Consider the following 26,025-nt stretch of genomic DNA (forward strand, 5'->3'; position numbering starts at 1 on the left):
AAACGTATTTTCCGATAATCGCAGATTTTCAAAATTCCCGCCACCGTACCTCCGAAGTAGGAGGAGAAGTCTGTTCCGAAGAAATCTACGACGGGAGAAATCTACGACATTCCTTAACAGTCTTCTCCACTACAAATTTCGGCGATGGCAAAGGCGATGAGGAGGACGATGGCAGCGAGGGAGAGAATGGAGAATGGGAGAGGACCGCTGGTTTGCCCTCATTGTCACGAAGTGTTCCATTCGAACATGGCGCGGAACGGTCATATGCGGTGGTGCACTGTCGAGCGCCGCCGAAACGCCGACGAGGCCGAGGCCGCCGCAGCACTCGTCCTCCTTCACCGACAAATCCCCGAGAAGCAACCCGCGGACGTGCACCTCCTCCTGCTCTTCGGAAGCGGGACGGATCGGACCTCTTAGATCGAAAAACTGTGCACCATTGATTATTTTTTCTCCGATGTGAGCAATAAAACGAGTATCCGCCTTGTCGGAAGAAGAGAATCCAGTTGACAGAAGGGAAAACGTAGGAAAAGCAGTCGAGTCGATGGATCTCTTGATGCTCCTTGCAGCGCAGGAATCATCACGGTGGAGCAAATTCGGAGTTTGTTTCCCCATCTAATGCTTACTTTCTATCGTTCTCTGGTGTTTTTTTCTTAAACAGATTGCATAGTGCATTCTTGCCGCTCGGATCTTCCCGATAATCCGAGATATGTCTCGAGAAGATGAACGATCGAGGACAGGAGTAGTGAAGACATGAAGGAGAATTAAGTAGGAAGAGATTGAAGAAATAACTCCAGCTAAAGAGTATCTTCGCTGATGAATCACCACAGTTCTGAATCTGGGTGATGATCTTTTGTAAGTTATTATTTAATCTTTGAGTGATTAAAGAAGTCGGCGTTCTTGATGTTTCTTCTCCTCCGTAATTGTCTCCTGCTTCTCCTCCTCGTGCTCATCATCATGATCTCTCTTCCTCCATCCCTCTCTCTCTCTCTTTTCTTCTATCTTGTGCGCTCTCGTTCCCGGCATCTCTCACTCCACACCCATCTCTTTCCCACTCTCTCAATCTTCATCTCTCTCTCTTCGCCTGAATCTCTCTCTACCTCTTTCTCTCTCATTTCGTCCATCTCGCGTTCTCTTTCTCTCTCCACATCTATTTTTTTCTCTCTCTTCCCCTACATCTCTCTATGTCTTTCTCTCTTCCCTCCATCTCGCGTTCTGTTTCTCTCTCCACCTCTAGGTTTCTCTCTCTCTTTCCCTACATCTCTCTATGTCTTTCTCTCTCTTTCCCTCCATCTCGCATTCTGTTTTTTCTCCCCCTCTATGTTTCTCTCTCTCTTCCCCTACATCTCTCTATGTCTTTCTCTCTCTTTCCCTCCATCTCGCGTTCTGTTTCTCTCTCCCCCTCTATGTTTCTCTCTCTCTTCCCCTACATCTCTCTATGTCTTTCTCTCTCTTTCCCTCCATCTCGCGTTCTCTTTCTCTCTCCACATCTTTCTTTCTCTCTCTCTCCCTCCAACTCGTGTTCTCTTTCTCTCTGTGCCTCTTTGGGTTTCTCTCTCTTTCCCTCCATCTCGACTTCTCTTTCTCTTTCTACCTCTCTGTCTTTCTCTCTCTTCCCCTACATCTCTCTATGTCTTTCTCTTTCTTTCCGTTGAACTCGGGTTCTCTCTCTCTCTACCTCTATGTCTTTCTCTCTCTTCCCCTACATCTTTGAGTCTTTCTCGCTCTTTCCTTCGAACTCGGGTTCTCTTTCTCTCTCTTTACCTCTTTGTCTTTCTCTCTCTTCCCCTGTATCTCTCTACGTCTTTCTCTCTCTTTCCCTCCCACTCGGGTTCTCTTTCTCTCTCTACCTCTATGTCTTTCTCTCTCTTTTCCTCCGTCACTGTCTCTCTCTCTATCTCTCGTGAAACACAGGATTTTGCATAGAGAGAAAACCGCTATAGAATCATGGAGTGAAGGCGGGACTGGAAGAATAATATATTAAATAAAACTAAACGAATATTATGTTCCTACATTATCGTCGATTCATCGTCTTTTCCGGGCCGTTTTGAAATTCCCTCCATGGCGTCCGCACTTCCGCGTCGCTCTTGATTATAGATTCGTCGCCTCCTTGTTTCCTCTTGGAAAAAGTCAAGTTTTTAAAATGTAAAATATACTACTTCTCTTTCTTATGATCAGTGCGACTGTGCAATTGAGGCGCAACTGAGGTGCAACTGTGCAAGTGCTCATGAAGTCATGATCAGTGCAAAAATGAAGAATCGTGAGCGAAGTGGGGCCTAAAAGTATCTCTCTCTCTCTCTATCCATCTTTCCATCCCTCTGCGTTTTTCACTTGCTCTCTCTCTCTCTCTCTCTCCCTCCCTCTCTCTTCTGTCTCTATCTCTATCTCTTTCTCTCTTTCTCCCCCACTCTCTCTCTCCTTCCCACTCCTTCCCTCCCCCGTTCTCTCTCTCCCTCCCTCCCTCTCTCTCCTCTCTCACTCTCTCCTTCATCTCTCCCACTCTCTCTCTCCCTCCCACACTCTCGCCATCTCCCCCCCTCTCTCCTTCCCTCCCTCGTTCTCTCTCTCCCTCCCTCCTCCGTTCTCTTTCTACTTCCCACCCCGTTCGCTACCTCCCTCCCTCCCTCTCTTTCCTCTCTCTCTTCTCTCCCCTCTCCTTCTCCCTCTCCCTCTCTCTATGTCTCTCTCTCCCCATCTCCTCTCTCTCTCTCCTTCCCTCCCTCCCTCGCTTTCTCTCTCTCTCTCCCCGCTCTATCGCTTCCTCCCTCCATTCCTTTCTCTCTCCTCCCTCCGCTCCGCTCTCTCTTTCTCTGCCTCTCTCTCAATCTCTCTCTTTCCCTCCTCCCCATTCTCTATCTACCTCCCCTCTCTCTCTCTCTCTCTCTTCTCACCCCTCTCTCCTTCTCTCTCCCTCTCCTTTCTCTTCCTCTCTTTCTCTCTCCCTGGTGGCGACGACGTCAATGCAGCGACACCGGACACGTCACCACCGTCATCTGAAGTCATCACGACCGCTGAAGACATGTCGCCATCGTCACCGGATCAAGTCCACGAGCCAGCGTCAGGCACGTCTCCACCCACACGCACCCCTTCGTGCACCCTGACAGGTCGCCAAAGGCAGATCCAGAACTGCCCCTTGACGTGACACGAAACCACACCGCTCGGCACGTTGCTCGTCTTTATTTTATTTTTTTTTAACTATATTTTCTCTTTCTTCCAAGGCCTATATGTATAGGCCATTGTTTCAAGAAACAGTTAGGCAGTCATTATTCAAGAATTGAGTGTGTTTTAACTCTTCTTGGAGGATTGCCTAGCCTCCCCTATCGCGTCTCCTCCCAACCGCCGCTGCCGCTGCCATCGTTGTTGTCGCTGGCCTCCCTCCTGCTCTTCCCTCTCTTCTTCCTTCGTCACCCCTCTCTCCCTCTCTCTCTCGCTCCCCCCCTCTCTCTCTCTCTCTCTCTCTCTCTCTCTCTCTCTCTCCCCATCCCCCCTTTTCTTCTTGGTCCATCTGCCCTAAGATTCGGCCATGTTGCTCGAGCCGCCCGCCCAAGGGCATCAAGTAGCCGCTGGCCACCCACAACCGCCAGCGCCAGCGCCAGCATAGGCGGCCCTCTCAAGGCCGCCCGCGCTCGCGCCCTAGTGCTGGCTGCCCCGACAGAGTCGCCAGCGCCAGCGCCAGCGCAGGCCGCCTGCTCACGACCGCCCGCGCCCACGCCCTAGTGCCGGCAACCTGCATAGGGTCACCAGCGCCTGCGCTCGCGCAGGCCACCTGCTCTGGGCCGCTTGCGCCCGTGCCCTAGCGTCGACCACCCGCAATCGCCAGCGCCAGCGCCAGCGCAGGGCAGCGCTCACCGGCGCCAGCGCACGCTAGGGCCTACTAGCACCCGCGCACCTCGCACACCTGGCCACCCGCGCATGCAGCTCGCCCGGCTGCCCGCACCTCCGGACGCGCTCGAAGCAACTTGCCGCAATTCGGACGCCCTCGAAGCTTCTTACCGCGGCGCATACAGCTGGATCCATGACACCCTGTCGAAGCGCACATCAATCATCCCGCCAACGACACCCCATGCCCAAGCACTCGGACCACTGAGCAACCAGGCTTAATCCGACCGTCTCATAGCCAAGGCCGCTCAACACCCGGAACGTCTAGATATTTTGTCCAGTGGGCTTTACAATGCCCAGATCACCCAGTCACGTCACGACCCGAATTTCCCGTAGCCTCATCACGCACCCCGATGCCAAGGTACGCTTGAGCTCTTTGGTGTCAATTGTTCTCTGTCCAATATTCCTCTAGAATTCGTCCATTGCCATCAGATTTGATTTTGAATATCTCTTTCTTTCCTCAAAATTCCCCCTTTCGTGAGATTTCTTGTAGACGTGAATTCGAGTATTAGATTTGGTGCTTCGGCATCGTCACGGTGGTTGAAGATAGTACTCCTGCCCTCGACGAGGAACGGGGCTCCACCACCAGTATTTCATCGGTTTTAAGTTTCGAATTCGATCGTGTGGATTCTGTGGTCTGTTTTATCCAATCCATACAAACCTGTCCTGTATCCTCCCCCGTCGATATCCAACCTATCCCCACAGTCATCTTTCCCCTAGTTGTCGTGCATCACTCCCTCTCCTTCTCTCTCTCCCGCTCCCTCTCTCTCCCTTCCTCATTCTCTCTTTTCCTCCCTCCCCGTTCTTTCTCTTCCTCCCTCCTTTGTTCTCTATATACCTTCCTCCCCCGTTCTTGTAAAACTTCCTTGAACTCTCAGGAGGCATCTCAAGAACAAGAACAATAACAAGAACAAGAACAAGAACAGAGATAGAAGAGAGAGAAACAAGAGAGAGAGAGAGAGAGATGAAATTGTGATAGGTCATTGAAAACCCACAAAGTATTTAGATAACATTGGTTGTTATTTATATTACCATATAGTAGTTATAAGTATTTGTTTGTTACAAACGTTTAAATCATGGCCATTATAATTGTTATAACGGCTATAATAATTTAAACCTTAACCGTCAGTTTGTTCTCCTATCTAGATGAAATCCTAGCAATCTACATGTAATCCTATTCTAGAATGAATACTACACGTCTATATTTGAACTTACATTTAATCTTATCCAGTTATTTCTCTTAACGAGTATAGGGTACGTGTTTGAATTTTACTAGTCTAATCTTATTAAAAGTCTTATTGGAGGATCGGCTCTTGACACGGAGCCCTTTGCTGATATGGCTTGCTGAGTTGTCACTCCTGTCTTCGTCTTCCTCTTCTTTATCCTTAACACTCCCCCTCAAATGAAACGGCATACGAGCGACGTTGAGCTTGTCTCTAAGTAATGAAAAACGTGCCTGAGGGAGAGCTTTTGTAAGGGCATCAGCTACTTGTCCATTGCCTGGGATGAATCTGATTTGTAGAGACTTCTCAGCAACTTGTTCACGAACTAAGTGGAAATCAATTTCCACATGCTTTGTCCTGGCTTGAAAAACAGGATTGGCAGCCAGATAAGTAGCTCCTATATTGTCATACCAGAGTATAGGGGCTGTTGTTGTATTGATGTGAATCTCATTTAAGAGTGGCTGAATGCACAACACTTCTGCTGCTGCATTTGCCAACGCTTTATACTCAGCTTTTGTGCTTGATCTCTCTACGATTGGCTGCTTTTTAGAGCTCCATGGAATCAGATTTTATCCTAAATAGACTTGGAATGCACCAGTTAAGCATCTATGTCATTGATCTCCAGCCCAATCTGCGTCACTGAAAACATTAACATTTAAATCCAAATTCTTGTGAAATAGTAAACCATGAAAAATTGTTCCTTCCAGATATCTTACGAAATGTTTTAAAAATTTCCAGTCCTCATTTGTTGATTGATGCATTTTCTGCTTGGCCTTACTTATAGCAAAAGTAATATGGGGCCTAGTAAGATTTAGATGTTGTAAGGATCCTACAAAGTTTCTATATAACTTTTGATTAGTAGTACTTTCTTTAGTTGAGTTGAGTTTTGATAGGCTACAACGCGTTTTAGTCTCTTTACAATGTTCCATAATACATTGTTGTAAAAATATGTAAAATGTACTTTGATTGAGAAAGCAAATATCCATTTTCAAGTTTAATGAATTATATTCCATGAAAATAATGAGCAGGTCCAAGATCTTTAATTTCAAAGACTAATTGTAATTGCCATATTAAATGCACAATATCTGATGAGTGAGGTGAAATTACAAGAACATTATCAACATAAATAAGAAAAAAAATAGTATGACTTGTAAAACTTTTGAAGAAAAGATATGTATCAGTTTTATGTCAACGAAACCATTATTATTATGAAATATAAGTAATTTAGTAAACCACGCACTAGGTGATTTTTAAGGCCATAGATAGATTTATTAAGTTTGCATACATGATTAGGGAAACCAGGATTGATGGAGGTTGTTCTATATATATTGTTTCTTTCAAATCACCGTGTAAAAATGCATTAGAAAAATCTAATTGATGAATTTTCCAACCATGGCTTACAGCAATTAATAGTAATAAACTAATAGTTGTGTGTTTAACCACAAAACTGAAGGTTTCATTGTAATCGAAACCTTCTTGCTCGTTAAACGCCTTAGCTACTAATGTGGCTGTGTATTTTTCTATATCTCCATTTGAATTATATTTAATTCTGTAAACCCACTTACAGCCTATAATTTCGAAAGTTGAATATCTAGGAACAACATCCCAAGTATTATTTTTTATTAACGCATGTATTTCATTAGTCATAGCATCCATCCATTTACTATTTTTAGAAACTGTGTTAAAATTGGCTGGTTCATTGTTTTCAATAGAGACAGATAAACACTCTGGAGGTTGATGCTTAATTGAGGAAAATACTAATCGTTTCTTGCTTTGAGTTTCATATGAATCAAAATTATTTTGATTATTCTCCTGTTTATAAATATCTAAAAGGATTTTAGTCTTTAAGGTATCTCCTTGTTCAGGAGTATAATCTTATGTACTTGATATAGATTTTTCCAAATCTGAAGGAAGATTTGGATCACAAGTCAATATCTTAATAGAATCATTAATATATGTTCTTCGTTTAGAACAAGGAGATTGATTAATAGAATCATTAATATCTTAATAGAATCATTAACACAATCATTACCATTGTTCTCAGTTTGTTTTAATAATTTATTCGACTGATCATGTAAACAAGAAGAATTTTGATTATTATCATTTACAGAACAGTTGATCGAATCTGGATTAACATGTAAACGAGCATTTGCATCATGATTCGTGTTAAATTTATCATTTGGATTTGGTTCATGAAACGATACAAGTACCCCTTTATTGTCAGGTATATCATGATACGTATCAAAAGGAAAATTTTCTTCAAAGAAGATAACATGCCTAGAGATAAAAAATGTACCTGTGTGGAGTGACAAGCATCTGTATCTTAGATGAAGAGAGATATAGCCCAAGAAAGCACATCGTTCTGACTTGGAATCTAATTTAGTCTGCGCATATGGCTTAAGAAAAGGATAACAAAGTCGTCCAAAAGTTTTCAGTACAGAGTAATCAGGTTTATTTTAAAAAACAATTTCATATGGAGATTTATAGTTTAGCATTGACGTAACTAAACGATTAATAAGAAATACTACAGTCAGTACTGTTTCGTCCCAAAATCGTTTTGGTATTTTAGCACGAGTAAGCAGAGTAAGTGCAATTTCAACTATATGCTTATGCTTTTTGCAGATGCGCCGTTTTCTTCAGGGGTATGAGGACACGATACCCTATGAACAATGCCAGGTGTTTTTAAATATTGGTGAAGATCTTGATATTCTCCACCCCAATCAGACTATAAGTTTTTAATTTTAGTTGAAAACTGCTTTTCAACTTGACTCTGAAATTGTATAAACGTATTGAACAAATCACTTTTTCTTTTAAGTGGAAAAAGCCAGGAATGCTTACTAAACTCATCTAAAAACCAACGTAGTATGAATAACCTGAGTGACAGATGATGTCCCCGCCGATCGAAATATAAGTGGCCAAAAAGCCAATCACACATTCCACATCTCGTTCCATGTTCATTAATAAAACATATTTATTATAGTGCACGCGTGATGCTTATAATGAAGTCCATGAATACATTATTTTACTTAGTGAATTATGATGTGATTGCAATACATAGATCGCTAGTCTTTAAGCATGTGGTCTAAACATTCCTATTCAAATGATACACGAGAAGGATGTCAAAGTATCCGGATAGAATTGTACTGTCTATCCTCACTCGTATGATAAGTATGGCCGATCCCATAGCCATTAGTCTGGAGACACAGGATAGATAGTGGGTGCACTTTAGTGGAAAGAGTTCATTGAATTGATCAGTACGAATCCCTGAATGGTATTCTAACAAGCAGTCAATCAGGTTGATTCACGTCACGGTTGTGTAAGTGGTCCTTAGACCCGAGACACCAAAGACGTCTTGTGGATGGTCGGTTGTACTTTGACTATGGCCAACAAGTCCCTAATCATGGGATTTTAAACGGTCTTAGTTCGGGTACATCAAAAAGTTCACGAAGACAATTCAGTAGTCAAGATGGGATCGTCCACCCGCGGTCTCTCTCCCTTACTTCCTCTCTCTCTTCTCTCTCTCTTCTCTCTCTCCCCTTTATCTAAGAGGACGGGAGAAGTAGTGAAGACAAGAAGGGGAATTAAGAAGGATGAGATTGAAGAAATAACTCCAGCTAAACGGTATATCCGCTGATGAATCAGTACAGTTTTGAATCTGGGTGATGATCCTTTGTAAGTTATTATTTAATCTTTTGAGTGATTATAGAAGTCGGCGTTCTTGATGTTTCTTCTCCTCCGTAATTGTCCACTGCTTCTCCTCATGCTCATCATCATGATCTCTCTTCCTCCATCTCTCTCTCTCTCTTTTCTTCTATCTTGCGCGCTTTCGCTCCCTCTATTTCTCTCTCCACACCCATATTTTTCTCTCTCATTCCTTCTTTCTCTATCTTCCTCAGTCTCTCTACTTCTTTCTCTCTCTATATCCATCTCTCTCTCTTTCCCTACATCTCTCTCTACCTCTTTCTCTCTCTTTCCCTCTCGAGCTCTTTCTCTCTCTTTCCGTCCATCTTGCATTCTCTTTCTCTGTCTACCTCTATGTCTTTCTCTTTCCCTCCCTCTTGCATTCACTCTCTCTCTCTCTCTCTAGCTCTTTGTCTTTCTCTCTGTTTTCCTCCATCGCTGTCTCTCTCTCTTATTGATAGGCTCAAATTTTAGGTGAATTTGCTGGTTGTTTAGCAAGATAATCGTGTGAGGTTGAGAGCTTATACAACAATATTTATAAACCTCACGGCCTAGGGCAAGAGAGGGTCGATCCATAGGGAGCAAGGAAATCAGCAGGGAATTCATTTTAATGCAATATAACTTTCAGGTTGTAGGTCTGCACTTGCATTTTATAGGATACTATTCAATAGAACTCAATAAATTATTTCAGGGAAGATGCGCAGGCGACCTTAACTTTGAGGTGGTAACCTCTACTTAAGGAATGAGCAGACGACTGATAAGCGACTCAGCTTACCAGTCTTCACGCTCTCGCCAGCCTGTTTGGCAATTTGCCAAACAGGTGGTGAGCGTTTGTGCAGGCCGCCTCACCCGCAGCTTAAGCTGCCGAGGGGGATGTGCCTGCACGTGCACACCTGCAGGTAGCATGCGCGCCAGAGCCGCCGCTGCGGCTGCAGCTACACGCCGCGTCGCGCGCATTGCGCACGCAGGCTGCGATGCAGCTGCACTCACACGCGACCATGCAATGCGTGGCCTTGACGACGCCGTGGTCGAGCGCCGCAGCACGCTGCGCGAGCGTTGCTGCGCTGCTAAGGCACGCAAAGCAATGCCCATGCAGCTGCAGGGCTGCTCAACTTGGTGACGCTGGGTAGCTTGGCTCTTTCGGGGGAAGAATTCGATTGGACGGAGAGGATGAACAACAGGAACGAAGTGGCAAAGGAAAACAAGAACAAAACTTGAAAAAAATTGATAAACCTTCAAATCCAAACTAAACAGAAACAATGTTGATTGGAATTGTTGGAAGATCTGAAGATTCTTCCAACCCAACCAAAATTGTCTCAAATGGAGAGGGATTACAAGGCTGAAGCTTGAGATTTCCCTATGCCGGGTGTCACGTCCTTGCGGCGAGGCGTAGGTCTTCAATCCAAGCTATCTTCAGTCTGATCTTCCTCTCCAACTCCACAAGCTCATCAGCTCTTGGAGGGTGCAGAAATCCTCTTCTCCAAGCCCTAGTTTCCTTAGAGAAAATTCTGAACAGCCTAAACTCAACTCTCAAGAGAGTATTTATAGGTTTCTCTTAAGTCATGCCCAGGGGCATTTTCGTAATTTTTGCTTCTTTGAATTTTCGCCCGCTCCTCTTGATCCTCGTTTCTTTCCTTGATCTTCTTAACCTGTCTCTGAATGTTCACTAACCATAAAATGTTAAATATCTTCCACTTGATTCAAAGAATCAAGTGGGGTTAGTGATTTCATAAAATGATGGATATGCATGATATTAGCATGAATTAACATTCTAATTTTGATGAATGAAAACTAAGAAGATTAATTATTTGATGACATATTTGAGAGTCATCAAACACCCCCCAACTTAGATCATTACTAGTCCCTTAGTAATGAAATGCAGGTGAGAATAAAAGATGATCTCAACTTGACTTTTGACTTCCGATAGCTTTGATTCATGCTCTTTTCAAGGAGTATTTTCAGCAATTAAACTTCACCAGCATAGGAGAAGTTTAGGATCTATCTCAGCCTTCTACCTCAACTAAGCGCACTTGATCTACGGCGTACACATAGTAAGTACATAATATATGGAGTAAGATTGAGTTAACACCCCAAGCGCACTACTGAACAAGGCGTGGAGAGCGGTGCTAATGCTAGCTCACTACTATGGCTATAGTATCATCGGCTCAAACACATGGGAGACAGCTTTTCCACCTTTATTTTCTTTGGCATTTGCTGCTTGTTGGTCATTTTTTTATTTTTTTTTTATGACAATCAACTTTAGTACTATGATGCAAGCTTTTGCTTGTTTATGCGCAGTGCAGCTTTCACTTTATAGTTTGGTGGTGCTTATCCACTACCCATGTGCCGTCCTTAGTAGACTGGTAGCTTATTCCCCCGACGAAGTTGTGTATCCTTCTTGGTTCAGGGAGCTTCACTCACGTCATCATAATATTGCCAATGAGCTAACACTAACCCTACTTTCCACTAAAGCTAAAAATTTTCGTGCATGTAAGTGCTAACTCAACCCGAGGTGGATGGTGAGGTGAGATACGTATAATGGGCAGAGATATGGTTGTAATAGTATGGATCATAGTGCACCTATCTAGGCTTACTTCACCTAGGACTTCCTAGCTGGCCACTCTTGCACTTCTACCCTTTTGAAAAGAATTGAATTATCATGCATATCATTGGACAAGCATCTCCTAGGGTCATCAAATATCCATGGTTTGTGAATGTAAAACGAAAAAAAATTTCATCAATGACGCATTCAACTGTACTCCCCTCCCCCCCAAATAAAAAGGCATGTTCCTACATGACAAATCATAATTAAGAGAAAGGAGAAAGAGAAATCAAACCATGGAAGGAAAGGCGGCGAGCATCATTCGTGTTGTCCAGTGACGGTGTACCTAGCTTGGATAGGAGTAGCTGCGCACGAAGACAGAAACAAAAACGAAGAAACAAAAACAAACAAAGCAAAATAAGAAAACCGAGGAAATAGGAAATGGAATAAAAAAACTAATCAGATCATGAGCTATCGTGCGGTGGCTTTTCTAAAGTAATATTCATGGGGCTATTAAGATCTTCGTCTTCTAAGTAGGGTTTGAGCCGTTGCCCATTCACAGTGAAGTGTCTTTGAGATGTAGGATCTAAAATGGTAACCGCTCCATTCTCAAAAACCTGCTGAACAAGGAAAGGGCCATCCCATCGCGTTTTCAATTTTCTTGGAAAGAGTTTTAATCTAGAGTTGTATAGCCATACTTTTTGATTCTCTAAAAAAGTTATTCTCCTCAAGCTCTTATCATGAAACATCTTCATCTTGGCTTTATAAATCTTCGAACTCTCATAAGCCTCATTTCTTAACTCTTCCAACTCATTCAATTGAAGAAGTCTATGCTTGCCGGCTCTATCCAAATCTAGGTTGAGTTTCCTAATAGCCCAAAGGGCTTTGTGTTCTAACTCAAGTGGTAGGTGACAAGCTTTCCCGAAAATCAAGCGAAATGGAGACATGCCAAGAGGAGTTTTGTAAGCAGTTCTATAGGCCCATAATGCCTCATCTAGTTTCCTAGACCAATCTTTCCCATCCGGACGTACTATTTTCCTAAAAATTTTCTTCACCTCTCTATTGCACAATTCAACTTGTCCATTGGCTTGAGGATGATATAGAGTAGTGACACGATGATGGACACCAAACTTCTTGAGGAGAGCTCTAAGGTTGTAATTTGTGAAATGGGAACCTCCGTCACTTATAATGGTGCGTGGGCATCCATAACGGTAAAAAATATTTTTCTCGATGAAATTGGTCACTACTTTGCTATCATTTGTTTTTGTGGGAATGGCTTCTACCCATTTGGATACATAGTCAACTGCCATCAATATGTATTCATATCCATGAGAAATAGGAAAAGGACCCATAAAATCTATTCCCCATAAATCAAATATTTCAACTTCTAGGATGGGTTGTAGGGGCATTCTATCCTTCCTATTTATGTTGATGGATGCTTGGCATGCTAAACAAGTATTATAAAATTTCTGGGCGTCATGAAATAATGTAGGCCAAAAGAAACCCGATTCAACAACCTTATGAGCTTTTACCTTGGCCGAGTAGTGCCCCCCTCCTGGTTTCGCGTGGCAGAATTCTAGGATGCTTCGTTGCTCGCTCTCGGGGACGCATCGTCGTAAAATTTGATCTTGCCCTTGGTGAAACAGCTCAGGATCTTCCCAAAAGTAAAAACGCGCATCTTTTAGTAGCTTTTTCCTCTCGTGAGACGTCCAACCTGTAGGAATTTGTCCTGAAACAAGAAAGTTGACGATATGCGCATACCAAGGAACTGATGTTCCTTGCGTAGTTAGAACAAATTCATCAGGAAATGCATCATTAATTTGCTCAGGTGGGGCGCCTATGATTCGGGAGAGGTGGTCGGCTACTACATTTTCACACCCTTTCTTATCTTTGATCTCTAAATCAAATTCTTGTAATAACAGCACCCATCTAATTAACCTAGGTTTAGCCTCTTTCTTCGTTGACAAGTATCTAATAGCTGCATGATCAGAAAAAATAGTTATTTTACTACCTAGTAAATAAGATCTAAATTTTTCTAAAGCGAAGATAATTGCCAGCAGCTCTTTTTCGGTAGTAGTATAATTTAGTTGCGCATCCACTAGAGTTCTGCTGGCGTAGTAAATGACCATGGGTTTTTTGTCAATTCGCTGACCTAACACTGCACCTACTGCCAAATCAGAAGCATCACACATTAGTTCAAAAGGAAGGGTCTAATCGGGCCCTTGCAAGATAGGTGCATTAACTAAAGCTTCTTTCAATTTATCAAATGCGTTCTTAGCCTCTAGTGTTAGTTCAAAATCATTATTTTTAGACGATAGAAGATTTGTAAGAGGTTTAAAAAGTTTAGCAAAATCTAGGATAAAACGTCTATAGAAACCCGCGTGGCCGATGAAACCCCTAAGGGTTTTTAGGTTGGTTGGAGGTAGAAGGCCCTGGATGATTTCGATTTTGGCCTGTCCACTTCCAATCCACAGTTGCTGACCGTGTGTCCCAGCACTACTCCCTCCTGCACCATGAAATGAGATTTTTTCCAACTTAGGACAAGGTTGGACTCAATGCACCTCTTCAATACTTTGGTGAGGCTTAGGAGGCAGTTTTCAAAGGTAGATCCAAATACTGAAAAATCATCCATAAAGATTTCTAGACATTCTCCTACTAAATCAGAAAAAAGGGCATTCATACATCGCTGAAATGTGGCGGGGGCATTGCATAGCCCGAAGGGTATACGCCTAAAGGCATATGTCCCTACGGGACTCGTCAATGTTGTTTTCTCTTGATCATCAGGATGGATGTTCACTTGGTTGTATCCTGAATAACCATCAAGAAAACAAAAATGTTGCTGCCCTGACAGTTTTTCTAGTATTTGATCCATAAAGGGTGGAGGGTAATGGTCCTTCTTGGTCGCCTTGTTTAGCTTCCTATAATCTATACATACTCTCCATCCAGTGGTCAATCTCTTCTGCACCTCTTCCCCTTTTTCATTCACTTCTACTGTAATTCCAGACTTTTTTTGACACCATGTGTACGGGGCTCACCCATCTACTATCGGATATGGCATAAATTATTCCTGCATTCAACCACTTTATTATTTCTTTCTCAAGAACTTCTCTCATGTAAGGGTTGAGTCTCCTTTGATGCTCTCTACAAGGTCTGGATTTCTCTTCTAAAAATATCCTATGCTCACAGATTGCAGATGGAATTCCTCTAATATCATCAAATGTCCAACCTATGGCATTCTTATGCTCCCTAAGTACTTTGAGCAATTCATTTTCTTGTTCGGGAGTGAGTGATGAGGAGATGATTACAGGTAAGGTTTTCTTCTCGTCTAAATATGCATATTTGAGGGATGAAGGTAGAGGTTTGAGTTCTAGGCCCATCTCGACTAAAGGGGAGTCCATGATCTCGTCATCTAGCTCTCTACCCTCGACATGTGATAAGTACTCTTTAATCGCATCCTCTCCCTCATCCTCTGTACACAATTTTAACTCCTCATTGCTTCCTAAGGGACACTTCATCATTTTTGATATATCAAGTTGGACTCTCTCCTTTCCAATTTTGAACTCCACCGTCCCCTTCTCCCAATCCATAATCGTTTTTGCCGTAACTAAAAATGGTCTTCCTAAGATAATAGGAGCTAAGCTAGTGTTTCCTGATATCTTTACATCAGTCACTATAAAATCTACCGGTATTTCACAATTCTCTACAGTGATCATGACATCGGTTAACCTTCCCTCGGGTTGCCTAACAGTTCCATCAGCTAGGAGTAAATCCATATGTATTTCCTCCAATTCTCCAAACCCACACTCCTCATATAATGCCGTTGGGATGATGCTTATGCTTGCTCCCGTATCTAATAAAACTTTAGAGAATGTGTTTCCTCCAATTTCACATGTGATAAAAGGGGCTCCGGGGTCTCTCATTTTGATAGGGATGGCATTAAGGATGCTAGAGGCATTTTCAGATAATTTAACTACTTCCCTAGGCTTCCTAATGGTGCAAGAGTCCTTAAGGTACTTCTTTTGGGAGGGTGCACACCTAAGCATGTCTTCTACAGTAACAGTCATGGTGGCCTTTTTAAAATTCTCTAGCAATCGGTTTTCATAATTAAGGATAGGTTTTTTTCTATTTAAAGCGGAAGGGTAGGGAACATGCTGCCCACTCGTAGAAGGTAGAGGCTCCTCCACGTAGGGAGAATCCTCTCCTTCTTCCTCTCATGGTTCATTCCCCTTCTTAGAATTCTCTACAGAATTCTGATAGGGATCTTGAAGTTCTTTTCCATTTCTCAATTTTGAGATTGCTAGAACTTCAGGATTGTCTCCATTCGTCTCATCGTGAATGGAGTGCTGCACATGATGCAAGTTGCATGGATTTACTAATGGTTTCGTGGGAAGTTTATACGATGTGCACGGGAATTCTGGAGTTATACCTTGGTGTTCAGGTGGTGCAGGTCTGAAGCTCTCTAATAGCTTCCTCATCTGCTCTTGAGATTCCAGCACTTGCTTTGTTTGAAATTCCATCATCATTTGCATCTTCATCTCCATCTCCGCCCGCAACTTTTGGTTTTGCTTCTCTATCATATCTGAAATGACGGGGGTAAGTGAAGAAAAATCAGGTTGGTTCTGAGATTGAACCTGATACTGCTGTGGAGGCCTGTGCTGGAATGGTTGTCTCTGCTGGAACGGAGGATGAGCTGCCGGCTTGTTCCCTTGGTGGAAGGTCTCTCCGTTTTGGAAATTTGGCCTCTTTTGACCTGCCCACGGTTGTTGCGGCTGGTTGAAGGCCTTCACCTCTTCTTCCATGGCTTGGCAGGCTCCATCTTCATGTTCCCTGCTGAAGCAGAGAGAGCAGATCTTAGCTTTAATGATAGGAGAGTTACTTAAAAAGACAGTCTTCAAGGTGGGGGTGAGCTCCTCCAATTTCTGGTTAGTCTCCCTTAGGCCCGCTTGTAGCTCTTCCTCCTTGGCGTTAACCTGCAGAACTCCTGCTATTTTTGGCTGCAGGTTTCTCCCATTCTGATTGGCTCCAATCTCCAGCAAGTCAGTTTCTGCAACTCTCTCAAAAATATCGAAAACTTCATCCTCATATGCGGTATAAAACGTTCCACCCGTAGCGAGATTTACTTTGTTTTTCATAAAATCAGAGAGAGATTCATAAAATATTTGGGCTAGTTGACATTGCTCAATGCCATGGTGAGGACATTTCCTCAACAAATCATTGAATCTCTCCCATGACTCACTAAAGGCTTCTCCGTCATGAGGATGGAAATTGTGAATTTCTCTTCTATAAAAATTCGTTTTGGAGAGAGGGTAAAATTTCTGCAGAAATTTTCCTTGCATCTCTTCCCAAGAATTAAAAGTGATTCCTAGATTACGATACCATGCAAACGCTTTATCTTTAAGAGTTAGAGGAAAATATTTCATTTTAACATCTCTGTAGATATTCCAGGAACATTTTGAGAAGAGCATCTAATATGAAAATCATCAAGGAATTCTAAAGGATTCTGTGCAGGTAATCCGTTAAATTCAGGTAGAGAATTGATCAATGCATTATCGTATCGAAACAAGATACCTTCACCGATGTTCAGATTTACATCGGTTTGTCGTAAGCTTCCGGACGGTGTAGACCTATCCAACATAGTTCTTCTCCTTTCATTCTGCTGATGTATCTCTTCAGCCATATTTCTCTGCTGAATTTCTGGTTCTGTGACTGTAGAATCCGGGGTGGCCTCTCTACTAATTTTTTCTGCAGACTTCTCACCAGCTCCTGAGCGTGTAACTACCATAGATCTTCAGCACAAATGTTAGCAGAACAATGAGCTGAGGATTTTTAAGTCCTGCAGCTTAAGGAGAATCAAGAAAAGATTACTGAACAATTATAAAATATATTCCTACTGTAATACCGTGCTCCCCGGCAACGGCGTCAGTTGATAGGCTCAAATTTTAGGTGAATTTGCTGGTTGTTTAGCAAGATAATCGTGTGAGATTGAGAGCTTATACAACAATATTTATAAACCTCACGGCCTAGGGCAAGAGAGGGTCGATCCACAGGGAGCAAGGAAATCAGCAGGGAATTCGTTTTAATGCAATATAACTTTCAGGTTGTAGGTATGCACTTGCATTTTATAGGATACTATTCAATAGAACTCAATAAATTCTTTCAGGGAAGATGCGCAGGCGACATTAACTTTGAGGTGGTAACCTCTACTTAAGGAATGAGCAGACGACTGATAAGCGACTCAGCTTACCAGTCTTCACGCTCTCGCCAGCCTGTTTGGCAATTTGCCAAACAGGTGGTGAGCGTTTGTGCAGGCCGCCTCACCCGCAGCTTAAGCTGCCGAGGGGGATGTGCCTGCACGTGCACACCTGCAGGTAGCATGCGCGCGCGTACCCCCCGCTGCGCGTGGCTGCAGCTACACGTCGCGGCCGCGGCGCTACTGCGCACGCAGGCTGCGATGCAGCTGCACTCACACGCGACCATGCAATGCGTGGCCTTGGACGTACGCCGTGGTCGAGCGCTCGCAGCACGGCTGTGCGCGAGCGTTGCTGCGCTGCTAAGGCACGCAAAGCAATGCCCATGCAGCTGCAGGGCTGCTCAACTTGGTGACGCTGGGTAGCTTGGCTCTTTCGGGGGAAGAATTCGATTGGACGGAGAGGATGAACAACAGGAACGAAGTGGCAAAGGAAAACAAGAACAAAACTTGAAAAAAATTGATAAACCTTCAAATCCAAACTAAACAGAAACAATGTTGATTGGAATTGTTGGAAGATCTGAAGATTCTTCCAACCCAACCAAAATTGTCTCAAATGGAGAGGGATTACAAGGCTGAAGCTTGAGATTTCCCTATGCCGGGTGTCACGTCCTTGCGGCGAGGCGTAGGTCTTCAATCCAAGCTATCTTCAGTCTGATCTTCCTCTCCAACTCCACAAGCTCATCAGCTCCTGGAGGGTGCAGAAATCCTCTTCTCCAAGCCCTAGTTTCCTTAGAGAAAATTCTGAACAGCCTAAACTCAACTCTCAAGAGAGTATTTATAGGTTTCTCTTAAGTCATGCCCAGGGGCATTTTCGTAATTTTTGCTTCTTTGAATTTTCGCCTGCTCCTCTTGATCCTCGTTTCTTTCCTTGATCTTCTTAACCTGTCTCTGAATGTTCACTAACCATAAAATGTTAAATATCTTCCACTTGATTCAAAGAATCAAGTGGGGTTAGTGATTTCATAAAATGATGGATATGCATGATATTAGCATGAATTAACATTCTAATTTTGATGAATGAAAACTAAGAAGATTAATTATTTGATGACATATTTGAGAGTCATCACTTATCTCTGTTAAAACACAGGATTTTGCGTAGAGCGTGGATGTCGCCGTTCAAACCGCGATAGTATCACTGAAATAACAATTAAAGACATTATTGATAGAATCATGGAATGAAGGCGAGACTGGAAGAATAATAAATAAACAAAATGAAAGAAATATCATTTTCCCTATATTATAATGTTTTCTGCATCTTTTCTGGGCCGTTCCAAAATTTGCTACATGGCGTCCGCGCTTCCACGTCGCTCGTGATCATAGATTCATAGCTTACTTTTCCTCTTAGAAAAAGTCAATTTTTTAAAACGTTAAAGATTTTAGTTCACTTTTTATCACGGAAACTGAGGAGCAAGTGCCCATGATCAGTGCAAAAACAAAGTATCCCTGTCCGTTTATCCCTCTCCATTTATCCCCTAGAAGTATCTCTCCCTCTATCCATATTTTTATCCCTCTCCATTTTTCTTTTGTTCTCTCTCTCTCTCTCTCTCCCTCTCTCTCCCTCTCTCTCTCTTACTCTCTGTCTCTCTCTCCCTCTGTCCCTCTCTCCTTCTCTCCCTCTCTCCCTCTCTCCCTCACTCTGTCTCGCTCTCCCTCTGTCCCTCTCTCCTTCTCTCCCTCTCTCCCTCTCTCTCTCCCTCCCTCTCTCTCTCCCTCCCTCTCTCTCTCCCTCCCACTCCTCTCTCCCTCTCTCTTCCCCTCCCTCTCTCTGTCCCTCTTCCTCTCTCCCTCTCCCTCTTTCTCTCCCTCCCTCTCCTCTCTCCCTCTCCCTCTCTCTCTCCCTCTCTCTCCGTCTTTCTCTCTCTCTCTCTTTCTCTCTCTCCCTCCCTCCCTCTCTCTCTGTCTTTCGCTCTCTCTCTCTCTCCCTCCCTCTCCCTCCCTCTCCTTCTCTCTCTCTCCCTCCCTATTCTTCTCTCTCTCTTCTTCCCATCCTCGCTATCTCTCTCTCCCTCTCCCGTTCTCTCTCTCCCACTACCTCCCTCTCTGTATCTCTCTCGCCCTTCCTCTCCCTCTCTCTCTCTCTCTATCCCTCTCTCCCTCCCTCTCCTCTCTCTCCTTCCCTCCCTCGTTCATTCTCTCTCTCCCCCTCCCTCCCTCTCTGTCCTCTCTCTCCCTTCATCTCTCTCTCTCTCTCTTCTTTCCTTCCTCGTTCTCTCTCTCCGTTCCTCCCTTTTTCTCCTCTACCCTCTCTTTCCTTCTCTCTCTCCCTCCCCCCTCTCTATCTCTATCTCCCTTTCTCTCCCTCTCTCTCTTTCCTTCCCTCCCTCATTCTCTCTCCCACTCTTTCCTCTCCTCTCTCTCTCTCCCTCCCATCCTCCCTTGTTCTTTCTCCCCCCCCCCCTCCTGTTCTCTCTCTCCCTTCCTTCCCCGTTCTCTCTCTCCCTCCCTCCCCCGTTCTCTATTTCCTTCCCTCTCTCTCCGCTCTCTCTTCTCTTTCCTCTCTTTCCTTCTCTGTCTCTCCGTCTCTCTCTCTCTATCTCTCTTTCCCGCTGTCTCTCTCTCTCGGCCTCTGTCTCTCTCTCCCCCTCCCTCCCTCTCCCGTTCTCTCTCTCTCCCTCCTCCCTCTTGATGCGAAACGCCGACGGCCGGGATCAAGCGGCGCGTTTCGCGTCACAGGAATAATGATGATATGATGCAAACACAATGAGATTTTATGATCGAGCAGTTAAGACACAAGGAGATAACGCGATGGACGGTGACGATCACCAAATAGATTGATCCGAAAGTCAGACTCCCAATGACCCTCAAGACCACTAGACGTCTAGACGAGAGGGGCGTCTAACGGCCCTGATAAGTTCGGAATTTAAAGATCAAGTGACAGACCGTTTACCTCGAGAAAGTCCTGCTCCCACAACAGTGGCTGTTCCTAATCCGTCGTCGAGTGATGAGTGGCGGCAGAGGATGCGATAGCGGAGGACGGCACTGGAACAGGTAATAATACTGGTTAAGGAGGGAGAGGAGACGAGCTGACCTTAAAATATGTAGTCCACGGCGTATCGAAGACGGGCGTAGAGATAGCGTTCCGGGGACGGATTCGTCTTGTCGTAGGCCAGAATGCCGGGAGGGATCAACGTGGCTTGGCGCAAGTGACGGGGCGGCACCGGTCGCAACTGGCAGTGGCGGTGGCGCAGAGCCACGGTACATGGCAGAACGGCGGCGCAGGGGGGTTGATGACGCGGGGCGAAGCCTCGGCGCGGCGTGGAGCCACAGAGTGCGGCAGAACCGTGGCGATTGGCGGACCCGCGGCGGGGCGCGAACTCGCGGCGCACGGTCGGATCACGGCTGGGTGCGAGTCCGCGGCGCTGGCGAAGCCGCGGCGCGGCGCGGGAGTCGCGGCGCGGAATGGGTCCACGGTGCAGCGTGGGGTCGTGGCACAGAGCGGGTCCCCGATGCGGGCGATGATGCGGGGTGGTCGGGAATCGGGGTTCGGGGCGGGGCGGCAATGGGAGAAGTGGCGGTCGAATCAAGAAAAGGGGGAAGCCAAAGGGTGATGCAAGAATGGGGTGGTTATGGTCAAGAACGATGGAAGATGGTGGGGAATGGTCAAGAACGATGAGGGTGAAGAGGAAGATTCAAGAAACGATGGGGAAAGGAGGGTGGGCGATCAAGAAAGGCAAGAGGAGGCGGTTGGGAATCAAGAAACGATGGGGAAAAGAGGGTGGGCGATCAAGAGAGGCAAGAGGAGGCGGTTGGGAATCAAGAAACGAAGGGGAAAGGAGGGTGGGCGATCAAGAAAGGCAGGGTAGGGGGAGGGCAATCAAGAAAGGCAAGAAGAGGTGGCTGGACGATCAAGAAGGGCAGGGGAAGGGGAAAGGGCGATCAAGAAAGGGTAGGGGAAGCGGTTGGGCGATCAAGAATTTCAAGAAAATGGGGGATGAGAATGGGTGGCGTTCAAGAATCGGCGGGAAAGATCAAGAAATGGGGTTAGATGATCAAGAAGCGAGGGTGAAGGGGTGGCGTCCAAGGAAATGTGGGCGAGATGGGCTGGATGAAGGAGAAGGGGGGGGGGGGGTGGATGGGTAGAGCCAAGGAGACGTGGGGAGAGGTTGAACCGTCATGAGACGTGGTTCGACCTCTCCTTACAAAATCAAAATACAATCTTAAAATGAAAATAAAGACGAGGATGGGCCCTACGATACTGGCCCAATCCATAATTCGAAATGCAAAGAAAATACACATAGAAAAAACATAAATTGTTCGAACCTACCCGGAGTACTTAAACCCCAGGTTCCGGACGTCGGCTGTCCGACGTGGCTGCTGGCGAGTCGTCGTCGGTCGTCCGGCTGATGTCGTCATCGTCATCAGGTCGTCGTCGGCACGATGGTCCTCCATCACCTCTCTTTCCTCTCTATCTCTTCTCTCCCATTTCTCCTCTCTCTCCCTCTCCTTCTCTCCCCCCTCCCTCGTTCTCTCTCGCCCTCCCTCTCCCGTTCTCTCTCGACCTCTCTCCCTCGTTCTCTTTCCCTCCCTCCCTCTCTCCTCTCTCCCCTCTCTCTCCCTCTCCCTCATTCTCTCCTTCTTTCTCTCCCTCTCATTTTCTCTTTCTCTCACTCTACGTCTCTCTCTCCTTATCTCCGCCTCTCTCTCCCTCCCTCCCTCTCTCCCCCCCTCTCTCTGATGCACGACATATGCGGATTCATGCATGACAATATATAGGTGTCTATGAGGATATACTTTGAGGGTGATCCGAACGGTTTTAACCCTGTACAGCGGAACCTAATTCCGTGGAGTGAGAATTGACCAACTAATGGAATGATTATTAATTTAATGAGATTAGATGGTCCAAGACTACCCAATCAAACTTTATAACCAAAACCACAACATCACACAAACATTGAGAGAAAATCAATAATTATCACTAACCAATAACTACCTCATAATTAAGATGTAACAATGTACGTCAGATATGGAAGCCAACAAGAAGGTTGAGTTAATGTAGAATGACCTTGACTCACATTTATCTGCAGCTCTACCAAGGGTACGAAAGGAAAAGGACAGGCAATGGAGATGGATACGAAGGAACATCAATAGAGCTGAGGTGGAGAAGTGTATAGTATAGAGTATAATTAAAGAAAATGATAAGAATTGATGGGTTTGGTTAGGATGTGGATAGCTGTGATCATGACAAAATAATGGGAGAAGAGGGTCATGTGGAGCATGGTGTTAACTGTAGTTATTTATTTCTATATTTTTTCTCTTTCTATATTTTCTCTTATGTATTGTATGGCCCATTATGATAGGCTCAGTATGTTGTAATCCATATTAGTACCCCATATAAGGGTACGTGGATCTTTTGGGATTGGTAAATTTTTCAGTGGACTTTCTCTCCTATTGCCTAGGGCTTAAATGCCCTATGTTGGCTGCAAGTTCTTCATGATGTCGGAGCTTTGATACTGAACTGGTTGGAGCTGGGGCATCAATGAAGTGGTCTTCTCTGTGTTTGTGACTGCTCGATCTGAGCTGGTAGGAGCTCACTGTGTTCAAGCTGGTTGGAGCTGCTCGATTTGAGTGATATTTTGGTCCGTGAAACTATCCTGGTTGAAGCTATCTTGCTCTTGGTGGTTGAGCTACTCGATTTGAGTTGTAGTTGTCTGGTCTTGCTCTTAACGACTTGGAGTTTTTTGTAACGCCCTGTTAGTGTTTGTCCGATTGTCTCCGAGTAGCAGGTAGTATTTTGGTTCTTGGTTGTTGTAGCTTTTCTGGACGTTGAAGCTATCTTGGTTGAAGTTACAAAATTCTGATATGGTATGATTGTTCCAATGAGGATATTTGAAAAAGTTGCAAACGATCACAATGTTCCCAAGAATACTATAGATCGTGAGAAGTACTTATTCAATAAAGAAATGCCAAGAAACCATATCTAGACAGCTTTAGCGTCTCATTAGGCTCCTTCCCGTTCAGATCTAGGCAGCTTCAGCCCCCTCAATGAAGCTCCTCCTCAGATCAAGATCTGGACGTCCCTCGCCGTGATGAAGGTCATGCCTAGATCGAGCTTGACTCTAGATTCTTCGTACTCTCCGGAAGGTCAGGCTGAATCCTGCTCCTCTTGCCTCTTTTGACGAAACCGTCAGACTTGATCTCCAAGAAATGATAATACCTGTACCTGGTCTCCTCAACCCTCATTTATAGGTGCATGTTCCTTCCGTTCTATCTAAGTTGACAGTGCATGGTCAATGGTGGCCATTGACCTCTCTCTTCTTGTTCTTTCTGATATATTTCCTTGAATAGTATTTATCAATACTTCCCCCTGAGGATCCAGCTTGTCCAAATGCTGGAAGTTTGGAAAGGTTTTGCAGAAATGATGGACCTTCTCACACGATGCTTTAGTGTCTAGAAGATAAGCCCATTTGACAAGCACTTCTGCTCCATTTGGTGTGCAGCGATATTTGAGAATGCGCTCAGGATACACCTGCCATTCATAGTCATTATTTAGAAAAGAGGGTAAAGACTAAATATTAGATTGGTGAGGGTCCGCTGCTTTCTTTAGTAGGGATGCATGAAAAATGGGATGCATGGAAAGCGAGATGTAGAGTAGACTGTGGAGGTAGGTCTAGGTGATATGCCACTAGTCCTATTTTTTTGAGAATCTTTTAAGGACCAGATAATTTGGGACTGAGTTTTTCACAAGATTTTCTTGCTAATGACTTCATCCTGTATGGTCTCGCTTTTAGATAGACCATGGCCCCCTCTGAGTACTCTTCGTCTCTTCTATGCTTGACTGCTTGGCTTTTAATTCTTGATTGGGCCCTTGCAAGATGTTGTTTTAAAGTGGTAAGAATTTCATTCCTATCTGTTAAGGCCTGATCAACACAGTAAAAAGGTGATGGCGTTGACCCATAATGAGATAACGAAGGAGGATCTCGACCATAGAGTGCCTGAAAGGTGTCGTCTTGATCGGCGCATGATAAGAATTGTCGTAATTATACTCAGCCTAATGTAGCCAATTTTTCTATCTTTTAGGATTTTTAGAAGCAAAGCATCTTAAGTAACATTCCAGACATCTGTTTGTGACCCCTGATTGCTCATCGGTTTCCCGATGATACGATGAGCTGAACTTCAAACAAGTGCCTCGTAGTCGATGTAGCTCTTTGCAAAAATGACTCGTAAATAAACTTCATCTGTCAAAAACAATTGAGTTTGGAACTCTATGCAACTTGATGATTTCTTTGGTAAATATATCTGTCATGGTGTTGGCTCAAAAAGGATGTTTAACTGCAATGTAATGACTATACTTGCTTAAGCAATCGACCAGCACCATATGATGGCGCAACGCAGCCCCAGCCCGAAGGAACATCTTTGGAGATGCCGCCATCGTCATCGACATCACCGCCGGTTCACACTCAACCTGCCTAGCAAGCAAAGGTGGCCGCGCGCACGCCCGAATTCAAATATCCTGGGTAAAGGGCATATTGTCCATTTTTGTTTCATCATTTTTGTCCATACCTTTGAGTCGTGTTTTTATCCGTGCCGTATTGCGTTTCCCACCATCAGTTTTTGTCAGCAATGGGGAGAGAAGTGTCAAGCTTAGCCATCATTTTCTCGCCCTTCTTTCCCTCGACTTTATTTCTTTTCTCTCTTTTTCTGTCTTGTCGTAGTGTGGGGGGGAAGTCCCTTCTATAAGGACCTTTCCCCCCAATGGGCCTTAACCTTCTTTTATTTTCTTTTGTTTTGACAACTTGGGGCCCATTCATGTCCTTCGCTATAAAAGGATAGGATGGGTGCCCTAGTTGAGACGGACTTGTTTTTGCTAATAAATTTGTGTTGAAGAGAGCTGGTCCCGTCCTTGCACAAGAAGGAGAAGGTGCGGAAGAGAGGAATAAAGAAAGAGAAAATACATTGCTAAGGACGAGAAGGAAGAGCACCGAATGACCTCCCAACACGTCGTCGCTAGTGCGACCGCTCGTCACCCCCAGGAAGCTCGGCATCGCCGACAGTGACCCGTCGGTTTCTGGTGTGTCTCAAGCTCCCCCGCCGCATGGATCCCTAGCTGTCGTGAGGCCGGAGGGCGGCGAGCTCGCATGCAACCCCTTCGACGTTGTGCCAGCTTGCTGGTGCACCATGACCCTTCGTCTTCCGACAGTCTGTTGTTGACTGGGTCACGTCAATCAGGTTGACTGACGATTGTGCGGACTGCGATTGCCAAGCCCGGCCCCTAACAAATCAACAGCCTCTATCAGCGATCATCATGCCCGGTGCACACCTAGCCCGGCCGTGGTCAACCCTTGGCGTAGGGCGAGACCACCGCGCTAGCTTGAGAGAGGTTCAGGTCCTGCTCCTGGACATTCCGGTCATGCGAGCACAACCTGTGGGCAGCTGCTCGCCTGACCTGCCGTCGTTTCCCAACCAGGGCCTTGCTTTTGGCGTGTCTGCCCCGTCCGAACGCTCTCACCTGGAGT

General features: G+C 44.9%; 1 non-coding gene across 1 annotated transcript; it reads left to right on the plus strand.

The window, feature by feature from the left end:
* Positions 1 to 16,503: 16,503 nt before the first annotated feature.
* LOC144710772 (small nucleolar RNA R71) lies at positions 16,504 to 16,612 on the plus strand. The gene has a single exon (XR_013583413.1). It is a non-coding gene; the product is annotated as a small nucleolar RNA R71 (small nucleolar RNA).
* The last annotated feature ends 9,413 nt before the right edge of the window (positions 16,613 to 26,025 follow it).

Source organism: Wolffia australiana, chromosome 12 (genome assembly GCF_029677425.1).
Source record: "Wolffia australiana isolate 7733 chromosome 12, ASM2967742v1".
Classification (NCBI taxonomy): Eukaryota; Viridiplantae; Streptophyta; class Magnoliopsida; order Alismatales; family Araceae; genus Wolffia; species Wolffia australiana.